The sequence below is a fragment of the Hippocampus bargibanti genome, linkage group LG02 (assembly GCF_051943395.1).
Source record: "Hippocampus bargibanti isolate YZ-2025 linkage group LG02, ASM5194339v1, whole genome shotgun sequence".
In the NCBI taxonomy this organism is placed as follows: Eukaryota; Metazoa; Chordata; class Actinopteri; order Syngnathiformes; family Syngnathidae; genus Hippocampus; species Hippocampus bargibanti.
The window spans coordinates 2,813,798-2,830,000 of record NC_142735.1 but is presented as its reverse complement, the minus strand read 5'-3'; the positions used below and the strand labels follow the sequence as shown (position 1 = coordinate 2,830,000).

The window sequence follows — 16,203 nt, the reverse complement described above, 5'->3', positions numbered from 1 at the left end:
TGGTGAATCGTTGTCTGTTGCACCAAAACTACTATTTGATACTAGTTGACACAAATTCCCAGCATACAAATCACCCCATTTCCAACGGAGCTTGGGCGCCATCTTGTGCATTTTCTGGGACGTTATATTGGAGTCCTGATGGCTCGAATTCATACGGGAGGACTTCTTTAATTCAGAATCAGAATCAGAATCAGAATACCTTTATTCGTCCCGCAATGGGGAAATTTGCAATTTTGTAATTGATTCCAAACATTTATGCTTTCCTCTTCAGAACTTTTTGAATCATATTCATAACTGGATGAGGAACAAGAAAGCATCTTCTCCGAATCTGAAGCCATTGTTTTGATTCTAGAGCAAGGCAAGACGTCCTGGCGTGACGTCACAAACAAGGGGGCGGGGCCTTCTGAAACTCGACATCTCCAAGGTCATTTTGAAGTAGTTTTGTGACATTTTAAATCATTTTTATTGGTGTTTTGCATTTGACTAAAAATATCAGCCTGCATGTTTTGGGTATTTTACATGCTATAAAACGTTTTTCTGATGTCAGTTAGGAAACGAAAAAATGGTGTCGGTTGTCCTTTAAAAACAAAATACAGTAAAGTCTCGTTATATCGATATCGGATATATCGATAGTCCCGGTTATATCGATACTATTTCTATGCACGCACGGAGAAAATTACATGCAAACAGGGTCGTATATATCGATAGTCCCGGTTATATCGATATTTTTTCGGACTCCCTTGAATATCGATATAACGAGACTTTACTGTAGTGACGTTTGAGTACCCTCCATTGCATTGCTGAAGACATGCTGAAATTCTTGCAATGAGGCGTTAAGAGAACAATGAAATAAATAAATACTTTTGATGCTCACCGAGCCTGACACTTGGTGTGAAATGTCCTACATGTTATGTAAAAATGTTATTTCTGATTAAAGCACGCTTGGACCTAAATTGAATTTGACACACAGTTGTGATGTTAATGATGTCATCCAGCCATAAACCTTGGAGCTGTTCCGTAAACGGTGAATAATAGCGCAACTCCCGTGGGAACCACCACAGGCACCACTTGTATTGTCCCGATTTCAGTGGGACTCAGCAGCCAATCGAGCGACACGGTACGTAAAAGGGTCAAAAAGACCCGACGACAGCACTTATCGTATGACTCATCACTTCTTTGTCGCCTCGCAGGCTTTTTTTTTGTGTTTTTATGCACATTTTGCAAACAACATTGCATCATGATGAACATAGACTCACTTGTAGATCAGGACAATTGAGTTTTCAATTAACTCATTCACTACCATTCACAAATTTATTTGGGAATTGAAAATGTGATGTAGAGTGCAATTCCCAAATTTGTTCTGGTTTTGTTTTTTCATGCTTGGGTGCCAATAAAGCGCTAGCCATGGCCTCTGGTAATGTTTTTCCCCTTCCACAAGGGGGTAACATTTCCCTTTTTTTCATGTTAGCGCTTTGTTCCGTCAGCTGTTGTTAAAGCGCTATATAAACCAATATGTATGTATGGCATTGTATTTTTGACAGTTGCCCTCATTTTAACATCATATAACTCCAGATCTATACAATTTAGGCAATAACTATTTTTTTCAGATGAAAGGAGAAAATCTAAGATTGTTTAATGCTGGATTGAATGATTATGTAGTCCTAAAACTCAATATTTTTTAGGTCCAGGAATTGAAAATATGACCAAGAGCGCCATTCCCGAAATTGTTCGGGTTTTGGTTTTTTCATGCTTGGGTGCCAATAAAGCGCTGGCCAGAACTCTGGCGGTGTTTTTTCATTCCACAAGGGGGCAGCATTCCCCTTTGTTCCATGCTAGCGCTTTGTTCCAGCTTCAGCTGTTCTTTTAAAGAGCTATATAAACCAATATTGCATTTTATTTTGGACAGCCACACCCATTTTAACATCATATAACTCCAGACTCATATAATTTAGGAATTAATATTTTTTTCTGATGAAATAAGAGAGAATACATTTTTTTACTCTGCATTGATTGTGCATGTTTTCCTAAAATGCAATATTCTGAAGGTCCTGGAATTTGTGAGTCAATGACAAAAACCCTGGCAGTGAAGTGGACACATTTTTGCATGAGTCAACCTAAAATACATCTTTTGGTGTGAGTAGTCGGCCACACATGCCTATTTCAGGCTGCATTGATGACTCACTTCCCATCAAGTTGTTTGATAGTCATGGCGAGACGCAGCAACTAAAGGACAACACTTAACCAGTTCCGCCAAATCACATTTTCCGGATTCTGGCTGGACCACAATTTATGCCTCCATGTATTTGTTTGCCAGTCACCATAGGCTGTAGGGAATTCCGCTACAAAGACGACGGAACATGAGTCCTCATCCTGATTGCTGTGAATTATAGATCAGGACAATGAAGAAGTGTGAGTAACCCTGAGAGGCTACGTGTAAATTACAAAGCTTGACATGACTTTGGCTCAAAGCAAATTCCCAATCTTGAAAGTCTCACTAACTCGCATGCCAGATTTGTAGTGACCTGTCACAGATTATATTAATTGAAGTCATTGTTAATATCATCTACACCAGGGGTGTCAAAGTCATTTTTTGCCGCGGGCCACATTGTAGTTATGGTTTCCTCTCGAGGGCCGTTATGAATTTGGGGAACCCATTAGAATGTTTAAATCCTTTCAAATATTACATATAGAGCACACAGCAAATTAATGAATAACTCGTTTTCAAATCTGAAGTCAAGAATAATGTGGTTGACATCCAAAAATATGAAATTTTGCCTCAGATTTTAGCAATCATCATGGAATTTAACAAGTTTGATTTGCTTTCGCGGGCCGAAAAAACTGATGTGGCGGGCCGGATTTGGCCCGCGGGCCTTGACTTTGACACCTGTGATCTACACTATTGAGGTGGTTTTGGTGTACTGCACTTCGGTCCAACGCTACACTTATCTCATTTGTTTCTATGTAAAGTCGGAGATTGTCTGGAGAGCAGTTCGCCGTTTATCCCGTCTTCTTGCCCAACGTCGTAGGCTACAGTTCACCTGTGACATGAGGAGGATAAGTGGTATCAAAAGGGACGCAGGTGTTTTGTTTTAATCAGAATCAGAAACATCTTTATTGGCCAAGTATGTAGAACACACAAGGAATTTGTCTCCGGTATAACACGCTACACTAGTGTGATCATAAAAAGACATGAAAAGTATTCAAGACACTCATAAAGGCTAATCTAATCGAATCGAATCCAATCCACTCCAATCGAATCTCATCTACTCCAATTCCTGAACTCATTCACCGCCATTCCCAAATGTATTCGGAAATTGAAAATATGGCGTATAGCGCCATTCCCGAATTTGTTCTGGTTTTGTTTTTTCATGCTTGGGTGCTGATAATACGCTAGCCATGGCCTCTGGCAATGTTTTTTGCCTTCCCCAAGGAGGCAGCATTTCCCTATTTTCCATGTTAGCGCTTTGTTCTAGCTCCAGCTGTTGTTAAAGCGCTATATAAACTAATATGTATGTATTGCATTGTATCTTGGACAGCCACCCTCATTTCAAGCTCATATAACCCCAGACCCATGTAATTTAGGAATTAACTCTTTTTTTATGATGAAAGAAGAGAGTCTAAGATTTCTAACGCTGTATTGAATGTTTATGTAATCCTCAACCTCAATATTCTGTGGGTCCTGGAATTCGAGTGACAATGACAAAAACCCTGGCAATGGAGTGGACACATTTTGCACGTCTGGCAGTGAATAGGTTAATGTAATGTAAGTGGTACCTCTCAGGAACAACTGGGAGACAATGTGCAAAGTATCAAGCGGACAGTGATTCACGTGAGTAATGAGCTGGAGCTACAATGACGACAACGGGATGCTGTTCCACAGGGTTGTGTAAAATTGCAAAGAGGCACTATACAGTTAGATTTGGGTTACTGTTTGGAGAATTAATGGCGACAGGGTAAGAAGCTGTTTAAATGTCTGCTGGATCGATAGCGCTTGCCTGAGGGGAGTCGCTGGAAAAGGTGGTGAGCAGGGTGCGCAGGGTTCAGTCAGATTTTCCGCACACTTGTCTTGATTCTTGCAGTGTGCAAGTCTTTGAGAGTGCACAGGACGACTGCCAATGATTTTTTTTCCCGCCATCCTAACGTCATAATTACAGTATGATTGTTCCGGCTCTCCGTTCAAGGGCACTGGTGAGCCAAAACATGTAAAAATGTAAATATGCTCAATCAAACAACCCCGGGTTTCTATTAAAGTTGTTAAAGTGCTGCAAATGAGGCATTTTTTTCCCACTTTAAAGAAAGGAAATCATTCTTTATCGAGATGCCTGTGCTTGCTGTGTTCATTCATTAAGTGGTTCATGGTCGTGGCCAGCGTGTGTGTATTCATGCACAAGATAGTAAAGAGGGCTTTTATTTCGAAGTGAAATGGATAATTATTATTATTATTATTATTAGTAGTAGTAGTAGTAGTAGTAGTCAGAGTAGTATCAGCCATTTGCAACTGTGCGGGTCAGGAAACATATTAGCTGTCTAGCTAGCAAGCTATCTATTAGCTCCCTAGCTAGCTACAGAGCTAACTATTAGCAATATAGCTAGCTAGCTAGCTATTTGAGTCAAGAAACACATTAGCTATCTAGTTAGCTAGCTAGCTATTAGCTAGCTATCTAGAATTCTATTAGCTAGCTAGCTAGCTGTCTAGCTTTTTGAGTTAGTCCGGGTTGAGTGAACGCTGGCGCGTGTGGCTGCCGCTGCTCACCCACAGAAAAACTTATCCTGTGACTGTAAAGTGACCCTGAGAGTTTTGAAAGGCGCTTCAACATCAAATGTATTATGATTATTATTATTATTATTATGAAATACATTTTTTTTGTGTTTAAGCTTAAAAAAGTCATTTGTCGTTAAAAATTTAAGTTCTCAATGTCAAACAAGGAAAATATGCTGTGAAAAAAAATGGCCGTCAGAATAATAAACAGAAGCATAGCAAAATAAAGGCAACAGGACTTGATTGGTGAACCAATATGTTTCTTTTCAGGGCTGGAGGGAACCAGAGAGGGTTCAGAAACGACAACACCATTATTAATATTTCTGCTTGTTAGTATCACATCTTTTTTGATGTTCGTTTGATGGCGCATTGGCAAAGAAATAAAGCATTTAGTGTTTATGTTTTGTCTTACAACTTCATCAGACGGTTCTCAAGCTATCGGCGTAACAATTGTATCCCTTATGCCGGCTTGTTTGCAAATGCTAATGGCAGCTCATTACTGCTTGTGTTATTCGTTTGCTGAAGCGAGGTTTTCACGTTCTCTGTAAGACTCACACCAATGTATTTTTATAACCCTATGTCATTGACAATCACACTGTTACACGTTAAATCAGGCCATGGCTTTGGTCAGGAGACTCAGGATAATAATAATAATAATAAAACATTACATTTTAAGCGCCTTTCCTTTCAAAGCTCACAAGGACACTTTACAGTCACAGACAAGCATAGGTACTATAATAAATAAATTACAATCACAAATTGAATACAATACATAAAATACAGTTATAAATAGAAACATGAGAAAGAGCTACACAGAAAATGCGATTTGAAATAGGTGGGTTTTGAGATGGGATTTGAAGGTGGGAAGAGAATCGATGTTGTGAATATTGGGAGGAAGTGAGTTCCAGAGTTTGGGGGCAGAGCAGCTGAAAGCCCTGTCCCCCATCGTGCTGACACGGGCAGGGGGGATATTCGGTGAGCAAATGGGTTGGTTCAAACAAAGGCGTATTGTATTCTAAGCAATGTCACAAAAGGAAACATTTTCTGGATGTCATTAATTCATGAAGAATAATTTGCAAACTATTTTTTGGGTTACTCCAGATGCGTGAAAGTTTGGTGAACAACTACCACATCACACAAGGATTGCAACGAGCAGGTCAAACGATGTTATGAGATGAAATCATGGAAAGCGACCCTTCACAAAACCTGAAGGTATCCATACGACCTCTGCGAAAAAAAAAGATTGTTGACTGACCATCTAGAATGATTGTCATGCAAGATAACGTCCATCCCGCATAATTAACAAATTCACTGCCAGATGTGAAAAAATGTCTCCACTCCAGGTCCAGGGTTGTTGTCATTGTCACTTGATTTCCAGGACCCACGGAATATTTAATTTTAAGACTACATCAACATTAAGTACAATGTTAGAAACCTTAGACTCGCTTCTTTCATAAGAAAAAAAAATAGTTAATTCCTAAATGATATGGGTCTGGAGTTATATGAGCTTGAAATGAGGGCGGCCGTCCAAAATACAATGCAATACATACATATCGGTTGATATAGCGCTTTAAGTACAGCTGAAGATGGAACAAAGGGCTAACATGGAAAAAAAGGGAAATGCTGCCCCCTTGTAGAAAGGAAAAATATATTGCCAGAGGCCACGGACAGCGCTTTATCGGCACCCAGGCATGAAAAAAAAAACAAAACCCCAAAAAATTCCGGAATGGCGCTGTACGTCATATTTTCAATTCCAGAGTAAATTTGTGAATGAGTTTTAAAAAAATCACCACGGGAAAAATTTATGATTGATCATTATGATATGTTCTACAGATTTTCAATAGGTTAGAGGTCAGGGCAAGAAGCCATTATTTTTTTTCCCTCCCTTTTTTAACCATCGCAGCTCGAGATCCGGTGGTAAGGTTGACGCGTTACGTAATTCCCACTCGGCCGCCCGCTTCAAATACTGTTTCAGAAAGCCTTGAATAGTCCTACAATGGGGACATTTGCAAATTTGAGGTAATTGATATTGAATTACAGCAAATCTTTCATAATCAGTTTGATTCAAATTGTTATTTTTGTGTATAGAGGCACGGTGGTCAACTGCTAATCATACCATGATGGGTTCAATTCCGAGCTCCAGCCTGCGTGGGTTTTCACCGTGCACTTTTCGGTTTCTTTCCCAAATCCCCAAAATGTGCAAGGTAGGTTAATGCAACACTAAACTGTCCTTTGGTGTGACTGTGAAGATGAGCTGGCAACCAGTTCAGGGTGTACCCACCTACTCCAGCATGACCGCGATCCTCGTGAGGACAAGCAGCTCACATGACGGCATATACAGTGATACCTTAGTTCACAAACTTAATTAGTTCCCAGAAAGTGTGTGACAGGCAAAAAGTGTGTCTTCCAAAAATTAATTTCCCATAGGAAACCATTAAAAATGAGAATAATCTGTTTCCAGTTCCCCGTAAAACATAATTTTCTACTAAATAAGTCTTAAAACTACACAAAATATACCTTATTTCATGTATAATAAATGTGCTATTGTATAGTAATTAAAGGAATAAACTGCACTGTATAATAAAGTCGTTTTATTTACATTTGTGATGGTCGTTGATGTAGTTGCCTCTTGATGATATCCCGGTGAAGTTGCCGTGCTTTCTTGGCGATAATACCCTCACTCACACTGACCCATGCTAGCTTCTTTTCGTTAATCCAAATCAACAGAAGTTTTTCAACCTCTTCTATTGCCTTAGACCGTTGCTTAGACAACACAGAAACACCATTAGCCACACGTAGCAATGATCGACTTAGCATACTGGGACTGGGACGCTAAATCACACAAACGCACACCTTGTTCGTGTTTTTCAATGATCTTCTTTTGCTCAACCGTAATTTTTTTTTGTGTCCTCTTCGGCTTAACACTAGCCTGCGGTGGGGTCTTTCTCGGTCCCATAATAGGCTAGGTCACAGAAAAAACTAAAAGCTAGCTAGCTGTTTGATATTTATTAGCTGTCTAGCTAGCTATATGGCTGGCTCGCTGGCTATCTAGATAACTTTCTAGCTGGCTAGAAAGCTATCTATCTGTAAAACTAGATATATAGCTAGCTAACTTTCTAGCTTGCTAGGTCACCGAGTCTACCTGATGTTTGGATGTAAAGGACTAAAAGCTAGCTAGCTATTTGCTATCTATTTGCTGTATGGCTGGCTCGATAGATATGTAGCTGGCTGGCTAGCGAGCTATATATCTGTATATCTATTAGCTATATAGCTGGCTAGCTTTCTAGTGAGCTAGCTATTGTTTATCTATTAGCTAGCTAGCTGGCATTTTACCTATTTGAATAACTTCCGGGTTGAGTGAATGCTGGCGCGTGTGGCTGCCGCTGCTCCCCCGCAGAAAAACTGATGTTGTGACTGTAAAGTGACCTTGATAGTTATGAAAGGTGTTGAGTGTGCGTGTGTAGATGTGTGTGTGAGGGCAATGACACGATTAGGGAAATTTCATGATTAATATCACCTGTGAAATGAGCTGATCATGTGATACCCGGAAATTGTGAAGCCTTTTTAAGAGCATGCGCAGAATAAAATGTTTGTCAAGTTCCCAGACCAATGATTGACACTGCTGTGCATCATTTCTCTCGTCATTTTGGTTACTGTTAAAACGCTAAGACTGCTGCCAGAATTTCTAGCGCAACAAAAGGCGCTTAGAAATCAAATGTATTATTATTATTATTATTATAAAAGTACTCCACTCGATAACAAACCACATCTGCACTCAAAGAAAGTGGGTGCGGAAAACTAGTCCGCCAGCCACCGTGGCGCTGTTCAACCGCATGGTTTGGTGTTCATCCGCCGAAAACTACTCCACATGTCACCATGGCGCTGTGTGGTTTGGTTCGTCCGCCGAAAATTAGTTTGTTAGCCAAGACTATATGTTCGCGAATTTAATGTTCGTGAGGCAAAAAAAATCGTGAGCTAAAGCGTTCGTAAGCCGAGGTATCACTGTATACATGGATTTTAGATAAAGGAATCATTTAGAATATTTACTTACCTTCGAAAAATCGTCCTCACGTGCTCTTCATCGCATGAATATTCATTCCTCATTTTGTCCAGGAGCATTAATATCATGCGCAGGGATTACGCACATAAATTTACACTCCCACACAAAACGGTGGAAATAACTACATCTTCTGTGAGGCACTGATGCATATTTATCACGGCTGAGACGCCCCTTGGCCACATAGGCCTACGAGTTGCAGCGAGTAGGGATGGGTGTGAGCTGGCTGTCTGGTGCAGAAAATCGCCTTTCACTTTCAGACCAAGAAGAGCGCAGAGGACTTGAGCAACAGACGGTGAAAGGGCTTGTGAATGTTTATTACCTCTAAACAGGGTCTGGTTTTTTTTTTCTTTTAGGAATTGCTGTGTAGATCTTCTGGGAATGCTTTCAACCGTTGTCTGTAAAAGATAACAATAGTGGAATGATTAATGGAGTGATTAAAAAAAATATAGCAATGGTGAGGATAAGTGGTTCAAAAACTAGATGGATGGTTGTGCAGGCTCCCTCTAGTGGTTTGGAAAATAGGAACTGCCCAAGTTTGATTTTTCGGTTTACGAACCCCTTTGCTTACGAACTTTTCGGTTTACTAACGTTAAATTTATGGAAATTTTACCTTGGCATACAAACTTTTTTCAGGATACACACGGAGCTGCCTCAATAAGTGATGTGTCGTTCGCGAACGAGCCCGTTCTCTTAACAAGAAAATGGCAGCCGACTTGGTTTTGTCCTCTATTCCCCGCCCTCAGCCTTTGGTTAAATCCACATGATTGGTCAAGAACGCAGGAGTGAGGGTAGGTGGTTTAAACATTAAAGAGACAGGCAGACGACAGTGAGAGAGTTTTAACTTTGATAGTTCAAAGGCGGAGTGTAGACTGCAAGGTTAAAATATCCCATCAATCAGGCTCCACAAACAACCCGCACAAGCCATCTGTACACTTGATGCAAACAGCTATCAGCCCAGCTAAACAGAACACAATTGATGAGGAACTAGATAAAAATCACAGAGAAAGCATCTACAAGGGATCATTCCTCAAGATAGTGAAAGAAGAAGGTTACGTTCCTCATCAAGTGTTTAATGCTGAGGAAACCGGCCACTCCATTCCATCAAACCATCAAAGACCATCACAAAGGTAAATAAACTTTATTATATAGTACAGTTTATTTCTTTAATTATAATACCATAGCACATTTATTATACGTAAAATAAGGTATATTTTGTGTAGTTTTAAGGCTTAGAATAGTATAAAGTAGAAAATTATGTTTTACGGGGACCTGGGTACGGATTATTGTCATTTTAATGGTGTCCTATGGGAAATTAAGTTTTTGGGATACACACTTGTCACCTTACACAATATGTCTGGGAACCAATTAAGTTCATAAGCCAAGGTATCACTGTATTTAGCTTTTAACAGTGGTGTGCCTATTGAGGCATTGCCATTTGAGTCAGATTTAAACAGTGGCGGACCGTCAAGGCCCGCAAAGCCTTCTCTGCTGGCCTAAAAATATCTGAAACACAGACTGATCTTCATTATATTTTGTCCATGAAATGTTATTAAATAATTCTAAATTGTCTTTCAGCTTCCTTTCATTAGTTTTCCCCTGTTGTACTGCTTCCAGACATGTGTTTTTGTATTTAAGCATTTAACCACATTTCAGTCATCATTTATTACCAGGGTCAGAAATCAACATGGACGCCTTCACAATCAGTTCTGCAGGCCCTGTCGCATACTGCAGTGGCGGGCTGTGGATTGCATTGCTAGGCCTTCAGTAGTGCTACATCTGAATAAATCCAGACTGGAAAAAGTGTGGTGTGGTTTACAACAAGTTCACAAGAGGGTACTTACTAGCCAAGAAATAACTGACCGACCTTTCTTAATATTTTCCATTTTTTCTTGAAAAGATGAGGGCCAGAGCTGGCAGCAAATTTTAGTTCACTGACGAAGCTTCTTGGATGAGGAGTGAAACATCCGACACCTTCAAAGAAGCACAGATGATGGCTCAATGGACCACTCCTGTACGAACGACTAAGAGCATACACAGACTTTTGTCTTGAAAAGTCCATCTTGAAAATGGCTTTGACAGTACATCTCCAACCAAATCCATTTCTTCTCCTCCTTCAGCCATTGTGAGTTGACAAAACTGCTATAAAATCAACACAATATATTTGCTTATGCAGCATGCTACGGATACAGTGTGCCAGCTCTGGCCAGTATGCACTTGTCACTTGCGGCTTGTGATCAGAGATGTTTTCGCAAACTATGATTGGCTAGTGATTGGCTTGCTTTCCTCTTCAGAACTATTTGAATCATATTCATAACTGGACGAGAAACAAGAAAGCATCTCCGAATCTGAAGCCATTGTTTTGATTCTCGAGCAAGGCAAGACGTCTTTGCGTGACGTCACGAACAAGGGGGCGGGACCTTCTGAAACTGAAACTTTGTCAGATCATTTTGAAGTAGTTTTGGATGACTAAGTCATTTTTTTATTGCTGTTTTTCATTTGACTAAAAATATCAGCCTGCGTGTTTTGGGTATTTTAGATGCTATAAAACGTAATAATACTGGATCTAGTGACAGAAAGATGGAAAGGAGAAGATAGATCATCCCTTCTGCAGAGCACACATTGGACAATCTCACCTTTAGCGGAAAGTCACGGTGTGTACGAGGGTCTGGCGTTCCTGCTGTTGTCCACATTACCGATGTTATGAGAGGCGTTAGCGTAGTCTAGAGTCGAAAACGCTGCATGCTAAACAGAGCTGGCTCCCTCATTACCTCGCCACCAAATGGAGACAAACAGCTCACGCTAAGAAATAAGGGCCGTGAAAAAAAAAAAAAAAACCCTCCAGATCTTTTGCAACACCGTCTTCAACAAATGCAAGCACCACACTCACTAAACGTCAAAGCTTCAGTGCGTAACGTCCTTGGGCAAATCAAATAGAAACCTGAGGAGATCATAGTGAATGATGCTCAGTGAATAATTAGGGAGTCACCTTTAAGGGGCAGTCACTGTTGGGAGTCGCTAATGAAGTGTCTCATAATCTTTTCGTGGGTTGTATTCGAAGGACACCATTACCATCAACTCATGAGCCTGGACGTATAACGCTTGAAAGGAGAGCCATCCAGACAGTAATCACGCACTTGATTTGCTTTTAAGAGACTTTATCAAAGTCGACTTTCATCCGTCATGAAGTGGCAGAGGGCTCGACTAGCCCACACTGACATTTTACTTGTATGTTACATTTTATTACTTTCAATTATTAAGGTAAGATCCACCGACATAGCATCTGTCAGGATTACTGCAGTATCACCTTGTGTCAAGGCAATCAAACACTTTAACAAGGATCACTGTCTGGTAAGAACACACATTCAATTCTTTTCTTGGTGCTGAAGAAATATTACAGTGGAAATGGTGAATTTAGATATACAAGATATAGATGGTGGATAAAAGTAGTGTTCATATCAATAAAGGGCATCATGCATGTAATTACTGAGCGGACGGAAAAAAACGGACGGCCAGGTCATGATGGAGTTTCCATGTTGGATGGAGATCAATGAGGCGCTCTAAAGCAGCTACGCAGTGGCGGATCGTCAAGGCCTTCAAAAACCTTTCTGCTGGCCTAATCTGAATCACGAACTGATGTTCATGATATTTTGTCCAAGAATTCTTATTAAATAATTCCAAATTGTCTTTCAGCTTTCTTTCATTACATTTCCCCTGTTGCTGCCTCCAGACATGTGATTTCGTATTCAAAGATTTAACCAATCACATTTCAGCCATCATTTATTACCAGGGTCAGAAATCTATCTGGAAGTCTTCACAATCAGATCATTGGGCGCTGTCGCAAACTATGATTGGCTCGTCATTAGCCAATCATAGTTTGCGAAAACTGCTCTTATCACTAGCCACCAGTGATAACTTAAAAAACAACCGACACCATTTTTTTGTTTCCTAACTGACATCAGAAAAACGTTTTATAGAATCTAAAATACCCAAAACACACAGGCAGAAATTTTTAGTCAAATGCAAAACACCAAGAAAAATTATTTAAAGTGTCCCAAAATGACCTCAGAACGTTTCAGTTTCAGAAGGTCCCGCCCCCTTGTTCGTGACATCACACCAGGACGTCTTGCCTTGCTCGAGAATCAAAACAATGGCTTCATATTCAGAGAAGATGCTTTCTTGTTACTCATCCAGTTATGAATATGATTCAAATAGTTCTGAAGAGGAAAGCATCAATGATTGCAATCAATTAAAGACGTCCTTCCATCTCATTTTGAGGTGTCTGGACTCCAATGTAGCGCCCAGAAAATGCACAAGATGGCGCCCAAGCTCCGTTGGAAATGGGCTGATTTGTCTGCTGGGAATTCACTATCGCGTTATTTATATTTTTTCCTTCTAAGTCCGCCATCAACACGGATCAACACGAAGATTTCAGACCAAACAAAGTACCCAAAACGCATTGTGTGTCGCTTTCTCGGTCAGGGGCGTTCCAGATATGTCGTCACGTCAGGCATCGTCATCAACTCGAAAACAAGACTTCCTGAATATTCACCGCGAGTCTTAAAACGTAAAATATAGCTATATGTCGTGGAATCTTTGTAAAATCTGCTCAGTAGAAGTCATTTGAAGTGATTTTACAAATTATGGACACAGCTTGTCCGGAGGTGTCGGTTGTCCTTTAAGAGCACACTGGCTAGAGCTAGCACACTGTATCGTAGCGCGCTGCGTAAGCAAATATATTGTGTTGATTTAATAGCAGTTTTGTCAACCCACAATGGCTGAAAAGTAAAAATGGACATCATTAAGAAAGGTCGATCAGTTATTTCCTGTCTCATGGTACCCTCTAGTGGACTTGTAGTAAATCACACCACACTTTTTTCAGTCATGATTAATTCAGACGTAGCACTGCTGAAGGCCTAGCAATGAAATCCACAGCCCACCACTGCAGCTACAACAGCCGCTATCCATATGCTGGTTATCACAAAATTTTCAAGAATACTTTTAGGAGGCTATTCTAATTTCTGCCAGTGACACGCGACCACTCGCAACCTACGTGATGCTCAAAAACGACTTCACCAGCGAACTAAGCAATTGGAATACGTCTGTGTAAGCTCTCAGTCGTACAGGAGTGGTCCATCGATGAGAAGGTTTCTTCAGCCGTCATCTGTACAAAAGTGAAGGTTTCGGACGTTTCGCCTCCTATCCAAGAGGCTTCGTCAGCGAACTAAAGTCTGACTGGTCGTATCGGCCCCATTTATATATCCCTAATGTCCAGACCTGGTGGCGCCGGACACAGCTATGATAGGTCCCTACTCTCAGGTTGGGGGGGGGGCGCGGGACCCCCCCCCTGTGGCCCCACTGATTGTTCCTACATTCCTGACTAACGATTGGCCTATTACACCCACTCCCCCCGGTATCACCTCATCAGCATAACGACCCTCATCAGCATTGCGAAAGTTGCCTAACCTGTTTTGCCTGAGCAGGCTATTGTATGAACGATCCAAATTGAACCTCACACCACCAGACCGGTTTAATGAAGGATTTTGTTGTTTTATAAGAATCGCCTCTTTCACCCCCCTTTCAAACCATCTATGTTCTTTCGCTAAGATTTTAACCTCATTGTCGTCAAATGAGTGGTTGCTAGCTTTTAGGTGCAAATGTACTGCCGATTGAGGCCCACTAGTATTATCCCTGCGATGTTGATAAAGTCTTTTTTTGAGAATTTGTTGAGTCTCCCCAATGTACTGCTCTTTACAATTTTCATTCTTACAATGTATGGAATAAACTACATTACTTTGTTTTTCATTTGGTAGCCTATCTTTTGGATGCACTAATTTTGAACATAGATGGACATAGATGGTTTGAAAGGGGGGTGAAAGAGGCGATTCTTATAAAACAACAAAATCCTTCATTAAACCGGTCTGGTGGTGTGAGGTTCAATTTGGATCGTTCATACAATAGCCTGCTCAGGCAAAACAGGTTAGGCAACTTTCGCAATGCTGATGAGGGTCGTTATGCTGATGAGGTGATACCGGGGGGAGTGGGTGTAATAGGCCAATCGTTAGTCAGGAATGTAGGAACAATCAGTGGGGCCACAGGGGGGGGGTCCCGCGCCCCCCCCCAACCTGAGAGTAGGGACCTATCATAGCTGTGTCCGGCGCCACCAGGTCTGGACATTAGGGATATATAAATGGGGCCGATACGACCAGTCAGACTTTAGTTCGCTGACGAAGCCTCTTGGATAGGAGGCGAAACGTCCGAAACCTTCACTTTTGTACAGATGACGGCTGAAGAAACCTTCTCATCGATAAGCAATTGGAATGTAGGCAGTTATCCAACTGAGCTTGATAACTGCTAATGTACAAACAAATCTGATCTACGTTTATAGTAGGGGGAGAGAGACTGTTGGCAGATGTCATGCTTGTCACTCGGAACTGTTTTAGCCACCCACCCCAAAAAAACAACCCACGGAAATCGGAAAAGGGGAAAAATAGCTTCATGCTGCATCGCCACAGTTGGGTGGCACTTTCAACAAATTTAAAACAATACAATAGAATGCAATACATATTGATTTATATCGCGCTTTAATAACAGCTCAAGCTGTAACAAAGTGCTGAATATAGAAAACTACCATATAAAGCATTTTCAGTATGGCAGCTACTTTTGAAATGACCAAGTCAAAATGATCGACCCATTATATTTATTGAGAAATATATTGAATATTTTTGCAACTTATGTATATGTATCGCCGCATATGTTGTACAACACAACATACGTAATTATGTGTTTTTTTTTGTCATTACCTTAGTCCAGACGAGACAAATGCACTTTGAAAATGTCATCGTGAAAAAAAAGTCCTCCTCACCTTCCGTTTGAAAGTGATACTTTTTTTCTTCTTGCTTGATCCAGCTCGTCCATTCATTTAGTACCTTATATTATAATATTAATAGGACAAAACCGAGCGAAAAATTAGGATGTAACGAACGACTAGCTTGTTAACTTTGTTGACTGCATAATGATCATCTGATTGGTTGTCCGGTGTGTCAATTAAAGGTGTCTGATAGTCTGACGTCATGTATTTTTTGGGGAAAACTACTCAACTTGGCCAAAACAAACATGCGAATCAAACCTCCAACGATGGAGGACACTCCATTGAACCCCCTTGAAGGGAAAAGCCGAAAGGAAAAGAAGAAGACTCAACTTTATGTGTATAGCGTCAGTTCATGACAATGTCACATGACCTTATCCTTGGAGATCGACTGTTCGATCGCGATCGACGTATTTAGTTAGCACCCCTGATGTACAGGAAATAAAGCAATCACAGAGATGCTCGAAAGCAGCAGGGAGTAAAGTGGTTATATTCCAAGAAAAATGAAAAATAAAGCAC

General features: G+C 40.7%; 1 long non-coding RNA gene across 1 annotated transcript; it reads right to left on the bottom strand.

The window, feature by feature from the left end:
• Nucleotides 1-2,814: 2,814 nt before the first annotated feature.
• LOC148901144 (uncharacterized) lies at nt 2,815-15,814 on the bottom strand. The gene is made up of 4 exons (XR_016118076.1): nt 15,682-15,814; nt 10,684-10,790; nt 8,811-9,214; nt 2,815-3,038 (listed from the first exon to the last, which is right to left on the bottom strand). It is a non-coding gene; the product is annotated as an uncharacterized LOC148901144 (long non-coding RNA).
• Nucleotides 15,815-16,203: the final 389 nt, after the last annotated feature.